This window comes from Dryas octopetala, chromosome 4 (assembly GCF_963921425.1).
Source record: "Dryas octopetala chromosome 4, drDryOcto1.1, whole genome shotgun sequence".
Taxonomy (NCBI): Eukaryota; Viridiplantae; Streptophyta; class Magnoliopsida; order Rosales; family Rosaceae; genus Dryas; species Dryas octopetala.
In genome coordinates, this window is record NC_141369.1 from 6,453,437 (window position 1) to 6,469,126 (window position 15,690).

A 15,690-nucleotide genomic window follows, 5' to 3' on the forward strand; every position below is an offset into this window, starting at 1 on the left:
GTTTTAAAACCATTTCTCAAATTCATTTTTAAATCATCTCGAAATTGTAAATCAAACTCTAAAGAATAAATAATACTCTTAAGCTATAAAACTATTTAAATATCTGAAATGAAAACGCAAAGCCTTACTGAAACTGTCATTTAAAATATTTATTGATGCAAATTCATTTCTCAAGATACTCCACAAACTGAAACCTCACGCTACACTAGTACCCGAGAAAAACTGGTCATACGTGCACACAGAGCTTATAATGCTAGTCACACACTGTCGAGTCATATCTAGGCAAGTGCAAAACAAATATGTAACGCTGGTCATACACCGCCAAATAGGCAGGTGCAGAGCAATATATAACGCTGGTCATACACCGCCGACTAGGCAAGTGCATATCAAACTTGTAATGATGGTCATACACCACCGATTAGGCAAGTGCAAAGCAAATGCTGGTCGTACACCGCCGAGTCATCTCTAGGCGAGTGCAGAACAAATCTATACCTGCTGAGGTTTGAAACCGCTTTTGGATATCTCAATCAACCACATCTCAAAAATACTCCTCTAGTGTCACGCCCCGAAACCCAGGTACGTAACAGAGGCACCTATCTTGCGAATACCAGAGACTACAACAACCAATCCCCCGGTGTTATAATCCCAAATATCCACAAAATAGGTTAAGCCTTTTGGTTTAGTAAAAATGGGTTGGATCAGAGTGCTTGAGTTTGCAGCGGAAAATTTATTCAGAAATAGTTAATTCATAATTAAACCAACCCTCGGAGCTACTATTGTTTAGAGTAACTTCAAAGAAACTGTTTATATAGACTCGATAATTCAAAAGTAGACAACCCAAGGACTCAGTGTATATACAAGATATGACCAAGGGTATATAAAGATAGTAAAAGGACACCAAGGACCTGCCCAAGGAAATATACTGACTAAACAGGAACACAGGAGTTGACAAGCTTGAGACCGCACCACCACCCCTCAATCGAGGCCGTCAAAGTCCACACGCGCAGCACCTGAGAGGGAGAAAAACAACAATGTAGGGGTGAGCATCACATACGTTCATTGCTCCCCCTCAGGGAACTCCCTACTAGGTTTGAAAAATAGTTTGAGATAATTTAAAATCAAATGCACAACACAAACCAGTTGTCAAGCTTTGTAAAACGAGTAGCATGCTCATACAATTTTCAAAATACTGTTTTCCGGGCCCAAGTTCGAAATCATACCTGTTGACCAGCCGTTAGGGCTAATTACCCTCTCACAAAAACATAACAAAGTCCTGCAGTCATTTGACCGGGACAGGGTAGCGAAAGTGGCCATTTCATGGTTATACCGCCTAGACTGGCCTCCCAAGAAGGACAATCGACCAGTCCGTCCGTACAACCCCTCATGAGGTTTTGGGGATCGAAACCCAGGGTCTACCGTAAGGGACCTTTCACTCTCAAGTCAAACACAATAACAATCTCACGAGAATATGCATAACAGTCATCATTCTCATCATCATAAAACCAAGCAGATATGCCAATCAAAAAACATGCATCTTTATCACACAGTATTTATTATATAGTACATGCAGGAAATCCACTAGTCAGAGTGTGTTGTCCCCCTACCTAGCGTCCAAAGCTTTTGCCTGTTTTCGAGTACAAATCACAATTTGCCACGTCGCAACGATCTCATTTAGGTAACTGGAGTTCCTAGTTTGACAACAACTGGTGTTAAAAACAGTCTTCACGTAAATTGATGACCTTGTCTGTTAAGACCAGGTATAATTCAGAGGTTTGGCACTAGCGTAACTGCTAGGCTTCTCTGAATTCTTAATCCGACATGACCTTGCACCCCGAGGCAAACAGTCATGTCAGACCGTGTGGTTTCTATATCTATTTTAATTTATTGTCGAGGAGGTTGATCAGATATGAACCTACAACGTGACCAGGTCAGTGCATAGGGAAACTGAGGGAGCTCTGGCTCAGTACCCAACGCCTGTATGCTCATGGACTGACCTTAGTCATCACGTTATTTGGTTACCACTGATATGGCCTCAATATTTATTAAGTTCATTTGATAACAACAGTTAAACAGCGTTTCGTCTATAACCACAACTTAAATAACAGCAGGTTAAATAAGCTGGGTTGAGGGTATACCTGTTGAAGACTTCCCACGGGCAGAGTCTCGGTACTACTAGACTTGCTAAGTAACAAGATTAAAAGAACCTAATTAACAAGAGATTAATTTAACAAAATTTTAGCAGAAGTTCGACAGGGATCAAGAAATTACCTATGGAGCTCATAAATGATTTTTTAAAAACTTCACCAAAACATAGCCTTCACACTACTAGAATTGAAGAGCTCGTCGCCACGATCGCGTAGGCGAAATCGGATCGTCGATCGGAGCTCCAGAACTCAAGATAAACTCAAAACAAGATTGAAGAAGAGAGAGAAAGGAGGAGAGAGGAGAGAGAAGCTCTCTCTTGGGAAGCGTGCGGCTGAAATGGGATGAAGATCAGCTGGGGGGTGCGTTGCTATTTATAGGGAGAGTGAGTGAGTCAACTCGGTTGACTCATCCGAGTTGACTGGGTTGACTCAAGTCAACCGTCATAACTTTGACCAATGAGAAATTGACACGTGGCGAAGGCTTTGACACTTGGCTGCACATGCAGCCATCAGATCTTGCTGCCATGCAGCGATGGACGCTCCAGATCGTGCCACGTGGCGCGATCTGGTGGTTTCCTATTTTATTTTTCTTTTTCATATATTCCCCAACTTCAAAAATTATTTAAAAATAGCTCGGGACTCAGAAAAATACCCCGAAAAATACTACGGACTCGTATCGACTAGTACTAATTAACTATGAGGCCAAATTACCAATTTGCCCTTTATAAAAATTTCGAAAATTTCAAGCTCCACAAACTAAGAAAATTTAGGAAATTCATAAAATAATCTCTCGGACTCAGAATAATACGAGACTTGCACCGTTGGGTTCGTGAGTAAAAGTACTACCTTTTAAAGTTCTAACTTGGGTCAAAACCCTAGTCAAAATTGGTCAAACAATTTAAAGCTCAAGGTGAAAAAAAAAAAAAAATTAGATTTTCTAACAAATAAATTCTATAAAACCTTTTTTGAAAATACGGAAAAATCACAAAATAAATTTGAAAATTTCCGGGTCTCACATCCTCCCCTACTTAGAAAAAATCTCGTCCTCGAGATTACCAAGGGTGCTCGAACCAAAAGTGGGTACGTGGACTCCAGTTCCTGTACAACGTTTTCTCCTTTACGTTCTCAATCAATCATAATCCAACTTTACTTGAGTGATAAAGCATGCATAACAACAACTCTCGAGAAAAATACCTCTATTGATCAAGTCGAAATACTGGAGACTCATTTTTGAAAAGATAAAAACAAGCTACGGTTGATATCAGTCCCCAAAGACACTTCCGTTGATCTGACGATACCGTAATGTCGAGGATCCTTCTGATAACCAAACCCGTAAACTAAAGCGAAAACGGAGACCTCCATTGATCTCGACTATAAGTGATACTAGAGATAATTTCTCCTCACAACAGTCGTTCGCCCAATGTTAGCCGTTGACCTTTTGCTGTGCCTTCATTTGGTTTGGTGGCTGAGCGCGGTTTTGACGTCGGGGCGGCATCTTGTCAACAGAACTGACAGACTAAAAGAAAAATGGGCAGACTTAACAATGACTTTCAAGAATAGAAGAAAAGGATGATAAACAAGAGAATTTCGAACAAGACTCTTGGAAGAAGAAAGAATTTCAGAAGACTCTATTTTGAAAACATTTTCAGGAAAACCGCTCTGATACCATTTTAACTGTCACGCCCCGAAACCCAGGTACGTAACAGAGGCACCTATCTTGCGAATACCAGAGACTACAACAACCAATCCCCCGGTGTTATAATCCCAAATATCCACAAAATAGGTTAAGCCTTTTGGTTTAGTAAAAATGGGTTGGATCAGAGTGCTTGAGTTTGCAGCGGAAAATTTATTCAGAAATAGTTAATTCATAATTAAACCAACCCTCGGAGCTACTATTGTTTAGAGTAACTTCAAAGAAACTGTTTATATAGACTCGATAATTCAAAAGTAGACAACCCAAGGACTCAGTGTATATACAAGATATGACCAAGGGTATATAAAGATAGTAAAAGGACACCAAGGACCTGCCCAAGGAAATATACTGACTAAACAGGAACACAGGAGTTGACAAGCTTGAGACCGCACCACCACCCCTCAATCGAGGCCGTCAAAGTCCACACGCGCAGCACCTGAGAGGGAGAAAAACAACAATGTAGGGGTGAGCATCACATACGTTCATTGCTCCCCCTCAGGGAACTCCCTACTAGGTTTGAAAAATAGTTTGAGATAATTTAAAATCAAATGCACAACACAAACCAGTTGTCAAGCTTTGTAAAACGAGTAGCATGCTCATACAATTTTCAAAATACTGTTTTCCGGGCCCAAGTTCGAAATCATACCTGATGACCAGCCGTTAGGGCTAACTACCCTCTCACAAAAACATAACAAAGTCCTGCAGTCATTTGACCGGGACAGGGTAGCGAAAGTGGCCATTTCATGGTTATACCGCCTAGACTGGCCTCCCAAGAAGGACAATCGACCAGTCCGTCCGTACAACCCCTCATGAGGTTTTGGGGATCGAAACCCAGGGTCTACCGTAAGGGACCTTTCACTCTCAAGTCAAACACAATAACAATCTCACGAGAATATGCATAACAGTCATCATTCTCATCATCATAAAACCAAGCAGATATGCCAATCAAAAAACATGCATCTTTATCACACAGTATTTATTATATAGTACATGCAGGAAATCCACTAGTCAGAGTGTGTTGTCCCCCTACCTAGCGTCCAAAGCTTTTGCCTGTTTTCGAGTACAAATCACAATTTGCCACGTCGCAACGATCTCATTTAGGTAACTGGAGTTCCTAGTTTGACAACAACTGGTGTTAAAAACAGTCTTCACGTAAATTGATGACCTTGTCTGTTAAGACCAGGTATAATTCAGAGGTTTGGCACTAGCGTAACTGCTAGGCTTCTCTGAATTCTTAATCCGACATGACCTTGCACCCCGAGGCAAACAGTCATGTCAGACCGTGTGGTTTCTATATCTATTTTAATTTATTGTCGAGGAGGTTGATCAGATATGAACCTACAACGTGACCAGGTCAGTGCATGGGGAAACTGAGGGAGCTCTGGCTCAGTACCCAACGCCTGTATGCTCATGGACTGACCTTAGTCATCACGTTATTTGGTTACCACTGATATGGCCTCAATATTTATTAAGTTCATTTGATAACAACAGTTAAACAGCGTTTCGTCTATAACCACAACTTAAATAACAGCAGGTTAAATAAGCTGGGTTGAGGGTATACCTGTTGAAGACTTCCCACGGGCAGAGTCTCGGTACTACTAGACTTGCTAAGTAACAAGATTAAAAGAACCTAATTAACAAGAGATTAATTTAACAAAATTTTAGCAGAAGTTCGACAGGGATCAAGAAATTACCTATGGAGCTCATAAATGATTTTTTAAAAACTTCACCAAAACATAGCCTTCACACTACTAGAATTGAAGAGCTCGTCGCCACGATCGCGTAGGCGAAATCGGATCGTCGATCGGAGCTCCAGAACTCAAGATAAACTCAAAACAAGATTGAAGAAGAGAGAGAAAGGAGGAGAGAGGAGAGAGAAGCTCTCTCTTGGGAAGCGTGCGGCTGAAATGGGATGAAGATCAGCTGGGGGGTGCGTTGCTATTTATAGGGAGAGTGAGTGAGTCAACTCGGTTGACTCATCCGAGTTGACTGGGTTGACTCAAGTCAACCGTCATAACTTTGACCAATGAGAAATTGACACGTGGCGAAGGCTTTGACACTTGGCTGCACATGCAGCCATCAGATCTTGCTGCCATGCAGCGATGGACGCTCCAGATCGTGCCACGTGGCGCGATCTGGTGGTTTCCTATTTTATTTTTCTTTTTCATATATTCCCCAACTTCAAAAATTATTTAAAAATAGCTCGGGACTCAGAAAAATACCCCGAAAAATACTACGGACTCGTATCGACTAGTACTAATTAACTATGAGGCCAAATTACCAATTTGCCCTTTATAAAAATTTCGAAAATTTCAAGCTCCACAAACTAAGAAAATTTAGGAAATTCATAAAATAATCTCTCGGACTCAGAATAATACGAGACTTGCACCGTTGGGTTCGTGAGTAAAAGTACTACCTTTTAAAGTTCTAACTTGGGTCAAAACCCTAGTCAAAATTGGTCAAACAATTTAAAGCTCAAGGTGAAAAAAAAAAAAAAATTAGATTTTCTAACAAATAAATTCTATAAAACCTTTTTTGAAAATACGGAAAAATCACAAAATAAATTTGAAAATTTCCGGGTCTCACATCCTCCCCTACTTAGAAAAAATCTCGTCCTCGAGATTACCAAGGGTGCTCGAACCAAAAGTGGGTACGTGGACTCCAGTTCCTGTACAACGTTTTCTCCTTTACGTTCTCAATCAATCATAATCCAACTTTACTTGAGTGATAAAGCATGCATAACAACAACTCTCGAGAAAAATACCTCTATTGATCAAGTCGAAATACTGGAGACTCATTTTTGAAAAGATAAAAACAAGCTACGGTTGATATCAGTCCCCAAAGACACTTCCGTTGATCTGACGATACCGTAATGTCGAGGATCCTTCTGATAACCAAACCCGTAAACTAAAGCGAAAACGGAGACCTCCATTGATCTCGACTATAAGTGATACTAGAGATAATTTCTCCTCACAACAGTCGTTCGCCCAATGTTAGCCGTTGACCTTTTGCTGTGCCTTCATTTGGTTTGGTGGCTGAGCGCGGTTTTGACGTCGGGGCGGCATCTTGTCAACAGAACTGACAGACTAAAAGAAAAATGGGCAGACTTAACAATGACTTTCAAGAATAGAAGAAAAGGATGATAAACAAGAGAATTTCGAACAAGACTCTTGGAAGAAGAAAGAATTTCAGAAGACTCTATTTTGAAAACATTTTCAGGAAAACCGCTCTGATACCATTTTAACTGTCACGCCCCGAAACCCAGGTACGTAACAGAGGCACCTATCTTGCGAATACCAGAGACTACAACAACCAATCCCCCGGTGTTATAATCCCAAATATCCACAAAATAGGTTAAGCCTTTTGGTTTAGTAAAAATGGGTTGGATCAGAGTGCTTGAGTTTGCAGCGGAAAATTTATTCAGAAATAGTTAATTCATAATTAAACCAACCCTCGGAGCTACTATTGTTTAGAGTAACTTCAAAGGAACTGTTTATATAGACTCGATAATTCAAAAGTAGACAACCCAAGGACTCAGTGTATATACAAGATATGACCAAGGGTATATAAAGATAGTAAAAGGACACCAAGGACTTGCCCAAGGAAATATACTGACTAAACAGGAACACAGGAGTTGACAAGCTTGAGACCGCACCACCACCCCTCAATCGAGGCCGTCAAAGTCCACACGCGCAGCACCTGAGAGGGAGAAAAACAACAATGTAGGGGTGAGCATCACATACGTTCATTGCTCCCCCTCAGGGAACTCCCTACTAGGTTTGAAAAATAGTTTGAGATAATTTAAAATCAAATGCACAACACAAACCAGTTGTCAAGCTTTGTAAAACGAGTAGCATGCTCATACAATTTTCAAAATACTGTTTTCCGGGCCCAAGTTCGAAATCATACCTGATGACCAGCCGTTAGGGCTAACTACCCTCTCACAAAAACATAACAAAGTCCTGCAGTCATTTGACCGGGACAGGGTAGCGAAAGTGGCCATTTCATGGTTATACCGCCTAGACTGGCCTCCCAAGAAGGACAATCGACCAGTCCGTCCGTACAACCCCTCATGAGGTTTTGGGGATCGAAACCCAGGGTCTACCGTAAGGGACCTTTCACTCTCAAGTCAAACACAATAACAATCTCACGAGAATATGCATAACAGTCATCATTCTCATCATCATAAAACCAAGCAGATATGCCAATCAAAAAACATGCATCTTTATCACACAGTATTTATTATATAGTACATGCAGGAAATCCACTAGTCAGAGTGTGTTGTCCCCCTACCTAGCGTCCAAAGCTTTTGCCTGTTTTCGAGTACAAATCACAATTTGCCACGTCGCAACGATCTCATTTAGGTAACTGGAGTTCCTAGTTTGACAACAACTGGTGTTAAAAACAGTCTTCACGTAAATTGATGACCTTGTCTGTTAAGACCAGGTATAATTCAGAGGTTTGGCACTAGCGTAACTGCTAGGCTTCTCTGAATTCTTAATCCGACATGACCTTGCACCCCGAGGCAAACAGTCATGTCAGACCGTGTGGTTTCTATATCTATTTTAATTTATTGTCGAGGAGGTTGATCAGATATGAACCTACAACGTGACCAGGTCAGTGCATGGGGAAACTGAGGGAGCTCTGGCTCAGTACCCAACGCCTGTATGCTCATGGACTGACCTTAGTCATCACGTTATTTGGTTACCACTGATATGGCCTCAATATTTATTAAGTTCATTTGATAACAACAGTTAAACAGCGTTTCGTCTATAACCACAACTTAAATAACAGCAGGTTAAATAAGCTGGGTTGAGGGTATACCTGTTGAAGACTTCCCACGGGCAGAGTCTCGGTACTACTAGACTTGCTAAGTAACAAGATTAAAAGAACCTAATTAACAAGAGATTAATTTAACAAAATTTTAGCAGAAGTTCGACAGGGATCAAGAAATTACCTATGGAGCTCATAAATGATTTTTTAAAAACTTCACCAAAACATAGCCTTCACACTACTAGAATTGAAGAGCTCGTCGCCACGATCGCGTAGGCGAAATCGGATCGTCGATCGGAGCTCCAGAACTCAAGATAAACTCAAAACAAGATTGAAGAAGAGAGAGAAAGGAGGAGAGAGGAGAGAGAAGCTCTCTCTTGGGAAGCGTGCGGCTGAAATGGGATGAAGATCAGCTGGGGGGTGCGTTGCTATTTATAGGGAGAGTGAGTGAGTCAACTCGGTTGACTCATCCGAGTTGACTGGGTTGACTCAAGTCAACCGTCATAACTTTGACCAATGAGAAATTGACACGTGGCGAAGGCTTTGACACTTGGCTGCACATGCAGCCATCAGATCTTGCTGCCATGCAGCGATGGACGCTCCAGATCGTGCCACGTGGCGCGATCTGGTGGTTTCCTATTTTATTTTTCTTTTTCATATATTCCCCAACTTCAAAAATTATTTAAAAATAGCTCGGGACTCAGAAAAATACCCCGAAAAATACTACGGACTCGTATCGACTAGTACTAATTAACTATGAGGCCAAATTACCAATTTGCCCTTTATAAAAATTTCGAAAATTTCAAGCTCCACAAACTAAGAAAATTTAGGAAATTCATAAAATAATCTCTCGGACTCAGAATAATACGAGACTTGCACCGTTGGGTTCGTGAGTAAAAGTACTACCTTTTAAAGTTCTAACTTGGGTCAAAACCCTAGTCAAAATTGGTCAAACAATTTAAAGCTCAAGGTGAAAAAAAAAAAAATTAGATTTTCTAACAAATAAATTCTATAAAACCTTTTTTGAAAATACGGAAAAATCACAAAATAAATTTGAAAATTTCCGGGTCTCACATCTAGATAAAAACTGAAATTAGAATTCTTCCAATAAATCCGCTTAAATAAAATGATTCTCAAATCGTGAAAGCTGCTCCATCAAAATCGTTTCCCAAGAAATAGAAATTTTAATCATAAACAACTTAGAATAATGCCCAAAAACCATTTTCATAAACCTTCCTTATGAAAATCATGCAGTGTGACCATAATCTCAAAATCTTATTTCCTTAACTCATATCAATACAGTTATTTCATAAATGATTTTTAAACTTATGCCCGCTTCACGAATCAAATTATCTTGATACATGTAAGCACATTAAAGTAAGCTTATGGAAAATGATTTAAAATGATTCTTAAATCACGAATCCAAGAAGATTCTTAAATCACGAATCCAAGAAACTAACTCATAAATTATTATTTCTCAATTAAAACTCAAAAATAACCAAAATAAATTAAAACATAAATTCAATGAAACATTTCCAAAATAAAAGTCCAACTCACTCTTTACTCCGAGCTACTCTGAATCCTTTCCAAAAATTGATTCCTACTCACGACTTATCACTTGTTTGCCACTAGAATAGCCGAAAGTTGAACCTATAACGACCTAGTATAAAAACACGCATACTTTAATAATTTGGGAAGTTAGATATACGAATTTCGAGTAAAGAGGTAAAATGATCGATATGTCATAATCAAACGAGGTCTAAGTTTTTTTGTTTTCTCACAACAAATCCCAATCCGAACAACACACTTAAACCAACGTCAAGAATCAGCGTATACCTTGAGTAACGATCTCAGTTTTTCCAAATCAAATAAACCAACACTTCTCAATCTCTCTATAATTAGTATAAGTCATAATACCACATGCATAATTAAGAATTCTCAAATCATACCAATACTTCCTCAATAATTAATTTGATCATTCTGTATAACACTTGCCTAATCATCAATCATTAACCTCGACAATAAACATTTCTTCTATAATTCAGCAATTATTCTCAGAGCATCTTTAAAATTCTCAATTAATCCCTTAGCCTCAAAATTCTTGTCAATTTATTCTCATGATCCAAATCCTACACTTAGCCTCCTCCAACATATAACAACAATCACACAAAATAGCTAATTCGCCTATGATACTCTACAATATAACCAGATAAGTTTCACTCATCGTGCAACTTGTGAAAAGACCAAAATGCCCTTCATGGCATCTTTACTCGGATATCAAATCTAGCACCATAACGACATCAAAAATAGAATTCCCGAGCCATGTACCTATTAAGACCAGACAATTCAATCAAATTTCAGATTTCACAAACTTTGACCGTTCACGGCCGAGTCGGGCTGCCAACCACCACAAACGGTGGATGCCCGACCCTAATTTCCACATAAAAATTTCAGGAAATTCACAAAAACTCACCCACACTCACCAAAATGTCAAGGGATCTTAGAATTTGTCTTGGAGTCCCGAGAAAACTAATTGACATCGAAAATCACCCAACCCACCACCACGAGTGGCGGAGCGGGCGATGGTAGCGTTGGCAGGACCTAAAAAATTACCCATTTCAATCCCAAATAGTCCTAATTGTAGAAAGGAACACACAATTGCACAAAAGCAACTCCAATTCAAGTTCAATTTAAGAAATTCAAAATAGGCAAAAACCTTAAAAATTGATTTTTTTTAATTTCTCAAAATTGGACAACCATACCTTAGGGGAAAGATAACTTATACATAGAGGATCGTTTTTGAAAACTGGATCGACGACCAAAATTCGCTAGAAATGGCCGAAATAGACGGTGGATGTTGACGGCTGCGTTGGACTTCCTGAGCTCATTGCTCCATCGTGGAGCATCATCGGAGCATGAGAGTATCATGGCTGAACTCGCCATGGTGAGAGGATCAAGACCCAGTGGGTTCGACGTCGCGTCTTGGCCGGAAAACTGGAGATCGCCGGCGAGAACATCTTCTCTGTCTCGCGTTGTTTCTTCGTCGAGGGTAGTTGCCGGAGCAAGGGGAGGTCGGGGGAAGGAGGAGGGAGGGACGACGATGGCGGGGAGCCAAAGCCGAACCCTATCTGCCGCTGGACGCGCCCTCATGCGCCGGTGGCATGGGCGGCGAGAGTGATAGAGAGAGACACGCGAGAAAGAGAGAGAGAGAGAGAGAGAGAGAGAGAGAGAGAGAGAGAGAGAGAGAGAGAGAGAGAGAACATGGGAGAGAAGAGAGAGAATGAGGGAGAAAAAAAGACCTTTCGGTATTTAAAACCCCTTTGGTACCTTTGGCCAAAAAAAACCCCTTTGGTACCAATTAGAAGATTGCCTTTTACTTCAAATGTTCGTAACTTTCAAATCGTAACTCCGAGTTATACGTGCTTCGTGTCTACGTTCTCTTGGACTCCATACCTATCTAACGAGCCCAAAGTCTAAAACGAAAGCACATTAGAAACAAAAGTCAACTTTGGGTCAAGCCCAATTTAAAACAAAAATTTAAAATTAGCCCAAAACCTTTAAATTTTCAAAATAAATTTGGGTCAGGTCGTTACAAGACCTATACAACAAAGGACCACAAGGCAGGCTGCAAGGTCATCAGAAGCCCAATCACAATCCCAATCTCAGGCCCAATCTCAAGCTCAACCTTCACAACCTCTTTCAAGCACTGGACAACAAAGGGCTACAAGGTAGGCTGCAAGGTCATAACAAGCCCAAGCCCAAGCCCAACCTTCACAACATCTCTCAAGCACTTCACAATCTCCACAATCCCAATCCAAGCAACCATCTACATGACAGCAAGAAAGTGGTCACAAGAGATACAAGTCTCCTACAAAAAGGGTAGATTCAGAAGCTCATAAGAAGAAGCGCAAGAAGTTGTACATGAAGAAGAAGCCCTGGTAGATTTGAGTCTTTTGTTGAGTTATATGATTATGGTGTTATCCATGATTGACTTTGGCATTTTGAAGAACTTTGGCATTACGAAAATATTTTGGTGTTATCCATGACTGATTTTGACACTATGACATTAGGAAAATATTTTGGAAAGACAATTTGTGAACAATTAAGGTCTTTTAAGTATTTTGGATATTTTGGAAGGACTGCTTGTGAGTTAGATCGATATGTTGAGTATTTTGTGTATTTAGGGTGTGAGAGTATTTTGGAAAGACAGTTTGTGAGCTCATTTATTTTGTGTATTTTGAGCTTGATGGAAAGATAGTTTGTATCCAATCCAATTTGTGGCAGCTACATTTCTAAACCCATGTTTAAAAATAATGTTAAATTATGCTCATACAATCACATTTACAAAAAAATGAGCTCAGGAAATACATATACTAAATTTCAACTTCATTGCTAAATAGAACATTACAAGGTTGAACCATTGTCAAGAGATGTAGCATTACATTACAAGGTTCAAATATTGAGGTTTTTTTGACAATTTACAAGGTTCAAAATGAAACCATGACAAAAACTACATAGTACATTAAACCCCTAAAACTACCCAACAAATATTGCAAATCCAAAAACCAATTCCTCATACACACTCTACCATATCTGCCACACTAGACCAAAACAAATACACACAATGAAAAAACCCCACAACAAAATCAACCCAAACTACAGACATTTCTCCGTTGCTTTCCCCCTTGAAATTTGAGTTTTCAACCCTCAAATTCTTCTCAATAGCCTAGGTATGACAGTCTTCGCACGGTCGCAGAGTGGAGGATTAAACCACTCAAAGAACCTACAGCCTTTGGACCTCTACACCAATACCAACAATAAATAAAACCAATTTTCCATTTTACATATACAAAAATTAGAAATTTTAAAGCTCAAATCCTACAACTGAAGATAGTGGACAACAATGAAACCTCCTTCCTGGGTGGCAGTTAGTCCAAGAAGTTGAAAATCGAGTGACCTGTTCACAATAACAGCGAATATTTTCTCCCCTTGCACCCACAACACGCTGCCTACTGCTTTGGTGGTGGCTCATGTTGCTCATGACAGTGATGAAGTTTTGAGGAAGATGAAGAGAAGTGTAAAAAATGAAAGAAAAGATTTTTAGGGCTCAGATTAAAGAGCTGGAGGGAAAAATGGCTAAAATAGAGGGAAATGGTCTTAGTCTTAGGTGAGGGGTCCCAGTTAATGCTGATGTGAAGCCGATTTGGCAACATGTCAGTTTGATTCATCTTTGTGTCGAGTAAAGACCTAATTACCCCTTCCACGTAACCGCCACTTGGGTTTTTTTGACGAACCCACATACAGACTTGACGGAATATGATATTTTGTAAAGTTCAGAAGGTAAAGTGGGAGAAATAAAATTTCAAGGGGCAAATAAAAAATTAAAGTTACTTTCAAGAGGTATCGGTGCGAATAAGCCTTATTATTTTGATTCGCCCTAATTAGTGGAGTAAGACTTACATGTTTTGAGGATACCAATAGGTGATATCTCCATCCTTCTCTCTCTCTCTATATCTCTAGATTCTCTACCCTTGGGGCAAGGAGTTAAATTTCGAAATTTTCTGCGAAATTTCGCCGAAAATTTCGTTTTTTAGGGGTGTCGAAATTTTACTACTAGTTCATGAATTTTTCGACGATATTTCGCCGAAATTATCAAATTTCGCCGAAATTTCGGCTCAGAGGAACAAACCCATTTTTCTGTCTATCTTCTTCTTGCTGGCTTTACAAACCCAGCCACCGGCGTGATTGGGGAGGGAGGAGAGAGAGGAGAAAAGAGATCGGGAAGGGAGAAATCCAGATCAGGGAGGGAGAGAGGGAGATCGGGGAGGGACTTGGGAGTTGGGAGAGAGTCACGGCGCAGGAGAGGGAGGACCCAGTCAGATTTCTCATTGATTATATGTTGACCCAGTCAGATTTCTCATTGATCATATCTCTGATTGTGATGAATGGAGACGGGGTTGGGTGGAGGGACATAAGCGAGCAACGCTGTGTTTCCAAAGCAGACTGAGAAATCGTTATTTGGGTCATGACAGGACATGAAATCTTTGACAATGTCTTGAGGAAGCTTAGGCTTCTTCTCAGCACAAGGGCTGTTCAGCTCCTGTGGTGGCTGCACCACTTCCTTGTTGAATATCGCAAGCATCTTTCACAACAAATTTTAACAAACTAATGTGATATTTGATCAAAAGATCGATCTCAATAATTCTCAAACCAAAATTTCATAAACCAGAGAAATTACAAAGGCATTCAACACAGAGATTCAGATACTGATGAAGAATAATGAGTCATTGTTGGGTTATATTCATATGTTGATATGCCACACAGTGGCGGCTGGGAGAAAGAAACGTGAAAGGGAAGAAGAAAGGAAGAAGTGGAAGCCAGGAAGGAAAGAGAAAGAGAAGAAAAAGAAAGAAAAGAAAAGAAAGAAAAGAAAAGAAAAAAAGAAAAGAAAGAAAAGAAAAGAAAAGAAAAGAAAAGAAAAAAAGAAAAGAAAAAAAGAAAAGAAAAGAAAAAAGAAAGAAAAAAGAAAGAAAAAAAAAAGAAAAAAAAAGAAAAAAAGAATGGATTTATGGTTGATTAGTGTTTGAGGTCTTTGTGCAATTGGAAAGAAAAAAAATGGTTTGAGATTTCGTTTAGTTATCTTTAAACTCTAAATTATAATACATGTCTATTAAAAATACTCTAAAGGACATAAATCCTAATATCTTAAAGAATATAGAGTATATAGGGTTTAATGCAATATTAGGACATATAAAGTATATGGTTTAATGTATAGATTATAGAGTATAAAAAATATACTAATTTTATTTAACAATATTTGTCTCCAGCGCGCATTATATTCATCACATATCACATGAAACCTACCATATAATTTGGTTTCTTCAATATTTTTTATCAATGTAGTAGATAATATGTTAAATAAACATATTGTAAAGTTTTATTCAAAATTTCCATATTTTGATAGCAATTTCCGTTGTTTCCGTCTAATTTTTGTCGAAATTTAAAAATCTTCGAAATTTCCGTCGAAATTTCCATCGAAATTTCCATCGAAATTTCCTCGAAACTCAAAATTTTATTCCT

General features: G+C 39.4%; 3 long non-coding RNA genes across 5 annotated transcripts; all 3 read right to left on the bottom strand.

Annotated features, from left to right (window-relative positions):
- Positions 1-561: 561 nt before the first annotated feature.
- Positions 562-2,504, bottom strand: LOC147286358 (uncharacterized). 2 transcript variants are annotated; one of them, XR_015122054.1, is made up of 4 exons: positions 2,269-2,504; positions 2,136-2,181; positions 1,605-1,688; positions 562-1,010 (listed from the first exon to the last, which is right to left on the bottom strand). It is a non-coding gene; the product is annotated as an uncharacterized LOC147286358 (long non-coding RNA). The 2 variants fall into 2 exon arrangements; XR_015122053.1 differs by having other exon boundaries at positions 562-1,688.
- Positions 2,505-3,213: 709 nt separating this feature from the next.
- On the bottom strand, positions 3,214-5,767 carry LOC147286359 (uncharacterized). 2 transcript variants are annotated; one of them, XR_015122034.1, is made up of 4 exons: positions 5,532-5,767; positions 5,399-5,444; positions 4,868-4,951; positions 3,214-4,273 (listed from the first exon to the last, which is right to left on the bottom strand). It is a non-coding gene; the product is annotated as an uncharacterized LOC147286359 (long non-coding RNA). The 2 variants fall into 2 exon arrangements; XR_015122032.1 differs by having other exon boundaries at positions 3,214-4,951.
- A 1,876-nt stretch (positions 5,768-7,643) lies between these two features.
- Positions 7,644-9,030, bottom strand: LOC147286360 (uncharacterized). The gene is made up of 3 exons (XR_015122065.1): positions 8,795-9,030; positions 8,662-8,707; positions 7,644-8,214 (listed from the first exon to the last, which is right to left on the bottom strand). It is a non-coding gene; the product is annotated as an uncharacterized LOC147286360 (long non-coding RNA).
- Positions 9,031-15,690: the final 6,660 nt, after the last annotated feature.